Source organism: Grammomys surdaster, unplaced genomic scaffold, assembly GCF_004785775.1.
Source record: "Grammomys surdaster isolate TR1022 unplaced genomic scaffold, NIH_TR_1.0 126189, whole genome shotgun sequence".
Taxonomy (NCBI): domain Eukaryota; kingdom Metazoa; phylum Chordata; class Mammalia; order Rodentia; family Muridae; genus Grammomys; species Grammomys surdaster.
The window spans coordinates 614,849-626,196 of NW_021620995.1; the positions used below are offsets into that span (position 1 = coordinate 614,849).

At 36.3% G+C, this 11,348-nt stretch overlaps 1 pseudogene; it reads left to right on the plus strand.

Annotated features, from left to right (window-relative positions):
- Positions 1 to 251: 251 nt before the first annotated feature.
- Positions 252 to 2,131, plus strand: LOC114613142 (annotated as a pseudogene).
- Positions 2,132 to 11,348: the final 9,217 nt, after the last annotated feature.

Sequence of the window (11,348 nt, forward strand, 5' to 3'; positions counted from 1 at the left end):
CCACAAAGAATATAAAATATCTTGGTGTAACTTCAATGAAGGAAGTGAAAGATCTATATGACAAGAACTTCAAATCCCAGAAGAAGGAAGTTGAAGACGATATCAGAAGATGAAAGATCTCCTATGCTCATGGATAGGTAGGACTAACATCTTGAGCAAGAAAAGACCTTTAGGGTCTCATTGAACGCAGAGGCAGCTGTAGGGCGTTTGTGTGGTCTCATCAGCACAACCAGGCCTACACTCAAGCAATCATGTCTAAGGTACCTGCAGTTGGCATTGATCTTGGCACATAAACTCCTGTGTAGGTGTCTTCCAGCATGCAAAAGTGGAAACCATTGCCAATGTACAGGGTAAGGTACAGGTAACCGAGCTATGTTGCTTTCACAGACACAGATTAATTGGGGATGCGGCCAAGAATCAGGTTGCAATGAACCCCACCGACACAGTTTTAGATATCAAATGTCTGATCAAATGTAGGTTTGACGATGCTCTTGTTCAGTCTGATTTGAGGAAGCACTGGCTATTCATGGTTGTGAATGATGCAGGCAGGCCCAAGGTCCAAGTCGAATACAAAGGGGAGACAAAAACTTTCTACCTGGAGGAAGTGTCCTCAATGGTTCTGACAAAGATGAAGGAAATTGCAGAAGAGTACCTTCGAAAGACTGTTACTAATGCCGTGGTCACAGTGCCATGTTATTTCAATGACTCTCCGCACCAGACAACAAAAGATGTTAGAACTATTGCTGGCCTCAATGTACATCGAATTATCAATGAATGAACTGCTTCTGCAATTTCTTATGGCTTAGATAAGAAAGTGGGAGCTGAAAGCAATGTGCTGATTTTTCACTTGGGAGGTGGCACATTTGATATGTCAATTCTCACTATTGAGGATGAAATTTTTGAAGTCAAATCAACAGCTGGAGACACCCACTTGGGTGGAGAAGACTTTGACAACCAAATGGTCAACCATTTCATTGCTGAGTTTAAGCAAAAGCACAAGAAGGACATCAGTGAGAACAAGAGAGCTGTCTGGTGTCTCCGTACTGCCTGTGAGAGGGTCAAGCACACCCTTTCCTCCAGCACCCAGGCCAGTAATGAGATTGATTCTCTCTGTGAGGAAATTAACTTCTATACCCCCAATTCCCCGGGCTCAATTTGAGGAATTGAATGCTGACCTGTTTCATGGCATATTGGAAAGAAAAGGCCCTTCGAGATGCAAAACTAGATAAGTATCAGATCCATGATATTGTCTTGATGGGTGGGTCTACCAGAATCCCCAAGATCCAGAAGCTTCTGCAAGACCTCTTCAGCAGAAAAGAACTGAATAAGAGCATTAAACCAGAAGAAGCTGTTGACTATGTTACAGCTGTCCAGGCAGCCATTCTATCTGGAAACAAGTCTGAGATTGTTCAAGATTCTCTGCTCTTGGATGTCACTCCTCTTTCCCTTTGTATTGAAACTGCTGGTGGAGTCATGACTATCCTCATCAAATGCAATACCACCATTCCCACCAAGCAGATATAGAGTTTTACCACCTACTTGAAAACCAGTCAGGTGTAGTCATTCAGGTGTATGAAGGTGAAAGGGGAATGACCAAGGACAACAACCTGCTTGGAAAGTTTGAGCTCACAGGCATACCTCCAACACCCCATGTTGTTCATCAGATTGTTCTTCAACTCTTTTGACCAATGGCATCCTCAATGTTTCTGCTGTAGATAAGAGCAGAGGAAAGGAGAACAAGATCATGATCACCAATGACAAGGACCGAATGGTCCAAAAAGCTGAGAAGTACAAAACTGAGGAAGAGAAACAGAGAGATAAGGTTTACTCCAAGAATTCACTGGAGTGAACAGTAACTGTTGGAGATGAGAAACTTCAAGACAAGATCAAACAGAAGATTCTTGACAAGTGCAATGAAATCACCAGCTGGCTGGATAAGAACCAGACTGCAGAGAAGGAAGAGTTTGAGCATCATCAGAAAGAGCTGGAGAAAGTCTTTAATACTATCATTATCAAACTGTACCAGAGTGATGGTTGCATGCCTGGAGGAATTCCTGGTGGCTTCCCTGGTGGAGTAGATCCTCCATCTGGTGGTGCTTCTTGAGGCCCTACCATTGAAGAGGTGGATTAAGTCAGACCAAGTAGATGGTGTAGCATTGTTCCACAGAGACCTAAAACAGGTAACATGGAGTAATAAAAATTTTTATATTGGCAAAAAAAAAAAAGAAAGATAAGACCTTTAGAGGAGGATCACCATCCCTGACATCAAGCTGTACTATGCAGCAATGGTGATAAAAGATGTATGGTATTGGTACAAAAACAGACACATTAATGAATAGAATTGAACCAAAAACTCAGAAATAAACTCATACACTTATGGACACTTGATTTTTTTATAAAGAGGCCAAAACCATAAGATGGAAAAATAGAAAGCATCTTCAACAAATGGTCCTGATCTAAATGGATCCTACATGCAGAAGAATGAAAATAAATGCATATTTTTCTCCCTGCACAAAAATCAAGTCCAAGTAGATTAAGGTCCTCAACATAAAACCAGACACACTGAATCTCCTGGGAGAGAAAGTGGGAGGCCCTCATTTTTAATAGCTGAGTAGTATTCCATTGTGTAAATGTATAACATTTTCTGTATACATTATTTGGTTGAGGGTAGGAACATCAACCCACTCATAAAGCTTTCCACCCAAAACTTAACTTGTCTACAAGAAATGCAGGATTGAAGATGGAGCAGGGACTGAGGGAATGACCAACCAATAAATGGGCGATGTTGACACCCTTTACATGAACAAGCACCAATCCTTAACACTATTAATGATATTTTCTTATGCTTTCAGACAGGAGCATAACCTGGCTGTCCTATAAGAGGCTCCACCCAGCAGCTGACTCAGACAGATTCAGATACCCACAGCCAAACAGTCAATGGAGTCTCAGGACTCTTATGGAAAAATTGGAGGATTGCAACCCCTACAGGGATAGGAACTCCATTAGAAGACCAACAGAATCAAGTAATGTGAACTCTTGGGGCTCTCAGAGACTGAACTCCCAACCAAAGAACATACACAGGCTGGACCTAGGCCTCATCCCTGTACTTCTATAGCATATGTGCACCTTGATCTTCATGTGGGTTCCAAACAGCTGGAACTGGGGCTATCCCAAAAGCTGTTGACTGTATGTAGGATATGTTTTTAGTCTAGACTGCCTTGTCTGACATCAGTGGGACAGGAAGTGCCCTGCCTGGCAGACTAGAAGTGTGGAAGGGATCCCAGGGACCCCCATCTACTCAGAGAAGAAGAAGAAGGAGGATGGGGAAGGATTGTGGGAGGGGCAATCAGAAGCAGGTACTTAAGTGGAATATAAAGTGACTAAGTACAATATAAATTTAAAAAAAAATGAAGGCAGGCTTTTCTTGGCCTCTCTTCCTCTCTTCCCTCTTTATTTCTCTCCTTCCTCCTTTGCCATATTCCTTCCTCATCGTCTTCTTTTCTGTCTCCTTTTCTCTCCTGTATACCTGATATTTCTTCTTTTGTGTAACTTCAAAATTTTTTTCACACTATAGAGCATTACACATAGATGAAATAGAAACCAAGAAATGCACTCTTCTTTGAATGTCATTCCAAGTTAAAAATTCAGTCTAAGCATTAATGGAGGAAGTGCTATGTTAGATTTTCTAGTGTGTTGTTTTTATTTCCTGTGGCAACAGGAAGCAGATTCAATTTTAGGATTTTACATTCTACAATTTTTCTAAAATTACTTTTATAGTTACTCATAAATATACTTGAAAGCACACATTTGTTTTCTGTTTTAAGAGGTCTAGAATAAACACACCAACAAAAAGAGTGGTTTGAAGACTCCATAATAAATTAAATCCAAATATGCTGTTTCTGTGCGGTCAGACATCTATCAAACTAATTCTGAGATACTGTCAATCTTCCTACTTCTTACTTTAGCAATATCTGGATGCAGGAGAGAGATTATTATTGAAGTTACATTTCTTTTGGAAACAAAAATTTAATTTTAAAATAAAGAATTAGAGCAAATGCAGTATAAAAGTAAAACAAAACAAACAAAAAGATGTAAAGAATAGAAATTGTAGGCTGTCTATTCTTACATAGCTTTACATTTACAGCTGTGTATCCCAACTGCAATATAAGTTCACTGAGAACTCTAATTAATGAATGAGTATCGGTGTTCACATAAAGCAGTGAGTCTAATGGACAAACACTGACACATTAGCATTCAGTGACAACTTCTGAGCAAGTGAAACCTGATAAACAATGATATATGCAGAAAGAAGATAAAATAAAGAGTGCATCAAGAGGGTGTTTTTAAATCGCTGGCAGGCAGTTCTCTATAATTCTTTCCATTCTAATGTCAAAGAAATTCTGACACTCACTTTAAAAGAGCAAGTGTTACATTGTCACATAGTTATTTCAAATTTCATTTGCCTATAGCAAGGTATTGAAGTTACCAAAATTGTTGTATGGAGTATAAGAAAGTGTCATTTTGATGCAGTTGTTGAAAGTTCTATTAAATGCTGTTTTCGTAACTCCATAAATCAAATATTTTTCAGAAATAAGCTAGTGTTTCTCATGTTCAAATTGGACTTTCATTTTTTTGCATTAGAACAATGCTGACCAAAATATTTTAAGCATAAATACCAATTATATGCATCTATATTAAATCCACATATTCCAAAGTCTCTTATTTTACGAATGCTTCATTCCTTGAAGACATGAGATTGTTGTTAAATTTTGTGAGCCTCTGTACATCTTTTCCTTTAATGAATACATAGAGCAATAAAGATTCTGCACTCAATTTTTCTGAGTGCTGGATATCATGGCTCATCCACTGTTCATACTGGGTGGGCAATGTTACTAAGTTACATTTACCAACCATACATTATATTCTTCATTCTTTCCTCCACCTTAGTAGTGTAGTTATCTTAAAATAACTTAGTCTTGTTATATATTGGGGATTTCTTTCAGTTCAGTGTTCATAATGCATTAAACTGTTCATCTTCATTTTTCTACAGTCAGTTGACCATTGCAACATAATCTGTGAAGACACTTGTACTTAACTTTTTATACTTATGCCCTCATAAGAGAAAATATAGTGTTATTCCATGATTTCACATTTTTTCTGTTTAGTGTTAAGGTTTTCTAATCTGTAAGATCAACAATATAAAACTAAATAATAGCATAAAATTGAATGAATGAATGAATGAATGAATGAATGAATGAATGAATGAAAATTATAGTGAAATGGTAGGGAAAGAAGAATCCCTTGACAAATTCAATATTGTATATCTCGAGAGCTTATTTCAAGGGTGTCTGGTAGCAACACTTAAAAAAAACAGCATCAAATAAGTTTGGAAGTCTTTAAAGAATTCTATAAGTGCAAACAGGTTTTTTGTTTGTTTTTCTAAGTCTGAAAAATATGTTGGAACTAACGTACACATCAATTTTACTTAAAGATACCTTTGACCAATTAAAACATATTTTGTATGTTATATAGCTTAGAATTTAAATTATGGGCTCCACTTTTTCACTTGTGCTTTGAACTGTATTGAACCTTTTTCATTTAATCAAATATTCATAATGTTCTATGACATCATCTTGCTTATTGCAAATGTTTACAAAGTTCTAACAAATACATGGAGAAAGTTCATTGAAACTAATAATTTAATGGTAATTATGGTGCAAACCATGTAAAGTAGAGGGAACTGTGTTATGTGAAATGACTCTTGCATTACTATCTTCTCCACTTTCCCTCTTTTTTCTTTCTCTTTCTTTCTATCTGCAAGTTCTATAATGACGAGTCCTGTCCATCAGTAAAGTGCCAACAGAAGAAAGATATTACTATCAACAAAGGATGGAATGTCAGGTCCAAAAGGATATTATCATTTCCCTTATCAATTTTAAATCTAAATTAAGACATTTTATTAATAAACTTCAACACTGTTTCATTAAAGGAAGATGTAAGTCAAAATGTAATTTGCTCTGTTAAAGGAGCAACAGATTTTCTTATTCTCAGATATTCTCTAAAATTGATAAGATGTTTCCTTCTGATTTTTGTTGACTATCAAACTTATTTCAATACACAACTTTTCCACCAAGAAATCAAAGAGATTAATTAAAAAATGGGGTATAGAACTAAACAGAGAATTCAAACCAGAGGAATCACGAATGGCTGAAAAGCAATTAAAGAAATGTTCATCATTCTTATCGATCAGAGAAATGAAAATCAAAACAATCCTGAGATTCTACCTGACACCAATTAAAATGGTGAAGATCAAAACCTCAGGTGACAGCACATGATGAGGAGGATGTGGAGAAAGAGCAACACTCCTCCATTGTTGGTGGTTTGCAAATTGATACAACCACTCTGGAAATCAATCTGGAGGTTCCTCAGAAAATAGTAAATAGTTCTATTGTAAATAGCTATACCATTCTAAGCCAAAAGATGTCCCACCATGCCACAGGGGCACATGTTCGACTGTGTTCATAGTTGCTTTATTTGTGATAGCCAGAAGCTGGAAACAATCCAGATGTTCCACAATAGAAGAATGGATTTTTTTAAAATGAAGTTCATTTACACAAAAGAATCCTATTCAGCTATGAAGAGTGAAGGCATTATGAGTTTTGCAGGCAAATGGATGGAACTGTAAAATATCACCCTGAGTGAGGTAACTCAGACCCAAAAGGACATGCATGGTATGTACTCATTAATAAGTGGATATTAGCGAAAAATGTACAGAATACAGTCCAAGATAGATTCCACAGAATTCAAAAGGTTAAAAAGCCGAAAAGCCCAAGTAAGGATGCCTCACATCCCAAATCGGAGGGAGAAGAAAGCAATCACAAGAGGTGGGGAGGCATGGAAGGTCCTGGGTGGGAAAGGGGATAGGGAAAGGAAGAGGGAAACATGATCAGGTACGGGGGTCGGGGGGAAACAGGACTGAAGCCCTGAATGCCTGTAGAAAGAATGGAAACAGGCAACCTCAGGAGGTAAGTGGTGGGGGAACCTCTAAAGTGTACAGAAACTTAGGAGGTGCGAAATTCTCAGGATACGAAGAGAGGAACTCTAGATGAAAGGCCTTACAGTGGGGAGAGGGAACTTGTAGAGCCTACCTCCAGTAGAAAGACGGCATCAAGAGGAGGAATGTGATTGTCATCTCAATGTCAAAAATTCTAACCCAGAATTGTTCCTGTCTTAAAGAACTGCAGGGACAAAACTGAAGAAAAGCCTGAAGAAAAGAAGTCCAAACATAGGCCTAAACTGGGATGCAGCTCAAAGGGAGACCCCAAACAGTCAGAATGTGGACCTGAAAGGGGATAAAATTTGGACTGTATAAAAGCAACTCCTTTAAATGCTTGTCATTATGACAGGCACCACATCTGTGCAAGGTTATTGTTTGTTTGTCTCTTTGGCATCTTACATAATCTCTTTGAGTACTATTAAAATTAGTCCTCAGTGAATATGCTTTCCTCAGTAAGGAGGCAGCTGTAGTTATCCTGAGTCTCGTATGCAAGATGCATTGGTTCCTTCTCAACGGAATTTTTCTCTTAACCACAGACTCTAAACAATTGTAAATGATAAAGGGACACTTTCATTTCAGGAATGGTATTATTTTCCTAATATATTGCTATCTTGTATAAATTTCTAATTCTTTTCATAACGTACATGGTTCATTAAGAAAAACAAAATACTTTTTGTATCAAATTCTTTGGCATTTCACAACCATTATCTTGAGAAACTTTGAATTGATAACTCTATGTAAGAAATTTCAATGATACTCCCACTATGTCATTAGAATGAGTAAAATTACTATTGATCATTACTAGGAATTGCAGTTGGACACTGTTGTGATAAACTGTCTTGCTTAGAGTCAGTTTGATGGAGAAAACTAATGACTTGGGGGCATAGCTTTTTGTCCTTCACTTCATTCGATGAGGAACAATCCTTTCTTTGCCTTTATAGTAATAATGCTGCCTATCCGACGAAACTTTCTCTTCATGATATCCAGTGCCATTAATTAAACTTCATAAGGATTTGTCTAAGCATAATTAATTTCCCCAGTCATGCAAATCGCCAACATCCTAAAATGCCCATTTTTTTTTTCATGGTTACAAGTTCCATCAAGTTCTTTTATCCCCTTTTGGGTTTTGTATTTTTCATTTTGTCATTTGTTTTTATGAGTCATATGTAGTCTTTCATTTCTATGATGCTCTCAGTTATGTCCTTTGGAGAATATATCAAGTTGGTTGTTATTTAGTCTTCAAAGAAAGCAAGATAACATCAAAATTAAATCTGGAGTGGAAGGAGCAGAATCTGCTAACCTAAAATTGTAAAAATAACTTTTATTTGTCTGGTACAATTGTCATCTTGGAGGCATATTTTTTAAGCTCATCTTTTGTAGTTCTTTCTAAATTTTGGCTGGCTGATTCAACTCTCCTGTTTTTGCTCAAATTCATCTCCAAACTAATTAATTCGAGCTGACTTCTTTCTGTCTTCTTCTTATTCTCTGGCTGCAGCTGCCTCTGTTGACCTGTACTGAACTGCAAAATCTCATGATGGAACTCAACTCCATTACACTGCACTCACTACTTCCAACTGATTGACTCTTCCTGCACTATTCTTAAGTAGACTCTTTCCTGTGCTGTTCTGGGAGTTGGGAATATCCTATCCATGACTCATTTTGTCAAATCATTCTCTTATTCATTGCTTGGTCTCCTCCTCAATTAGATGCTATCTTTAAATATGGCTATTTCTTTCTCCAAACTAATCGTACCTACCTTGTTTGTCATTAATGGTGTATACTAAGTGTGTGAGGGTATTCCAGTCATAGTGAATAAAGGTATTTCATCCCACCTGGATCACACAGAACCTGAAAGTATTTTGATGAGATGCCTTGCCAGAGGAGCCATGTTACTGGATTAAAACTGATCTACATAAAATCACTTATACATGTCTATGGCATAATAAAAAAATTCATGAGGAATTAGGATCATATAATAATTGAGAGGCTGGCATCTATAAAATATAGGGAATTATTTTACATGAATATTTAAATGTTAACTAAATGACTTATATTTAAATGTTAACTAAATGACTTATTCATGTTGATAAATTTTAGTCTTTCTAAATAATTATGTTTAACATTATTTTAATTTATCTACGTCAAGTTCAATACAGATTCAATTCCATTGCATTGTAAACATTTTAAACATTCACATTTTTGCTGCATATACAGCATAAAACTTTTGATTTCCAAAGAGAAAACTGAATTCTACTGATTTGGAATACATTTTCCTACCAAGATTTGGCCAGATTTCAATCTATATTAATTACTTTTTCCTTGTCTTAGTTTTACCTTCTGTTGCTATAATAAAATGCACCTGAAAACAAAGGAAGTTCAGGGAGAAAGTATAAATTGGCTCAAAATTCTAGGTGAAAGTCCATTACTGGGAAAGTTAAGGAAGCAGAAATTTGAAACTACTAGTCATGTAATTTCCTCAGTCAAATGCAGTCAAAGTAATTTGTGAATGTATGTTAGTGCTCCTTTGACTTTCTGCTTTTTAATAGTGTTTATTTTAGAGAATGCTGTCACCTCTAGTATATGTGTTACCCCATATCATTTAACATAATCAAGGCAGCTCCCCAATAGGCATATTCACAAGCCAAGCTGTTCCAGGTATTACCTCAGTTATATTCTCTTCCCACATTGTAATTGACTATATAAAGCTAACAATTAGAACTTGCTATCATTTTGGACTAATATTGCTGTTTCAATAGCAAAAGCATTTATTTATTTATGAAGAAAGTCTGTATAAAGCAGTTTTAGTTGGCATCAAGAAGTTAACTAATTTACATTCATTTCTCTGTGAATTCAAATACAATTGAAAATGAATTTGATTTATAACAACCTCTTTATAAACTCTAAAAAATACATGAATGTAAAATGATGGATTTCTTTCCAGGTATATATTTTGATAAAAGTACACTTTCAAAAGATAAAAACAATATTATTAAAGAAAGTAAAAATGATAGTGTTTTTATATTTCACAAATATATCTATTATATTGGGAGACTTTATCTACAATAAAATGAAAACATAATGGAATCAGTGTGTACAAAAGAAAGATGTATACTCTTTTAAGAGTAGAAATACTGTTTTCTACAAAAATATTTGATTAGAATATGTGATTGCTTATATACAAAGCATATAGATAAAATACTACCAGCATATGCTGAGTTGTAGAACTGACTAAAAAATTTAAATCTTAGAGCAAAACTTGTGTATAAGTGCTATATTGCTCAAATTGTAATTTAAATTGTATATTGTTTATCCCATTTAATGAGGAGATAAAGTTTACACACATTGTATAATTTCACCAAGCTGTATCTTTATATATGTTAAAATTCACAGCAACCCAGATACATGAATTCTTTTCCTTAAGCATTTAAAAAATAAGTTATGAGGGATAAAGCAACTAGCAATAACAAAAGATTTTAGTAAAATTACTGCAGTTATTCAAAATCAGATTCTGACTGTAGTAAGTAGTAGAGTATATTGTGAGATACCTTTGTTGTTAATAATTATATAAATATTTTACCTTAATAATTCATCCAAATCTGGGTATTCAAATGTAAATAAATATTTACTCTTCTTTTGTAGTGTTCCGTTTCCATATTCTCTTCCTGCATTATGGCAATAATATGTTGCCATTATGGCATACGTTGCTCTCTCCAGAGTTACACTACTTTTAAACTAATTTTTAGTGGATATTCTCTTTATTTACATTTTAAATGTTATCCCTTTTCTGGTTCTGTTCCCCAGAAACCCTCTATCCTATTTCTCCTCCCCTGCTTCTATGAGGGTGTTCCCCCACCCACCAATCCATTCCAGCCTCTCGGATCTCGAATTCCTCTATACTGGAGCATTGAGCCTTCACAGGTCCAAGGGCCTCACCTCCCATTGATGCCTAATAAGGCCATCCTCTTTTACACATGCAGCTAGAGCCATGGGTCCTCCATGTGTACTCCTCAGTTGGTGGTTTAATCCCTGGGAGCTCTGGGGCATCTAGTTGATTGATATTATTGTTCTTCCTATGGGACTGCAAACCCCTTCAGCTCCTTCAGTCCTTTTTTACTTCCTCCATTGGAGACCCCGTTGGGGACCCTGTGCTCAGTCCAATGGTTGGCTGCTAGCCTCTGCCTCTGGGTTTGTCAGGTTCTAACAGAGCCTCTCAGGAGACAGATATATCAGGCTCCTGTCCACATGCACTTCTTGGCATTCACAATAATGTCTGGGTTTAGTGTCTGTATAT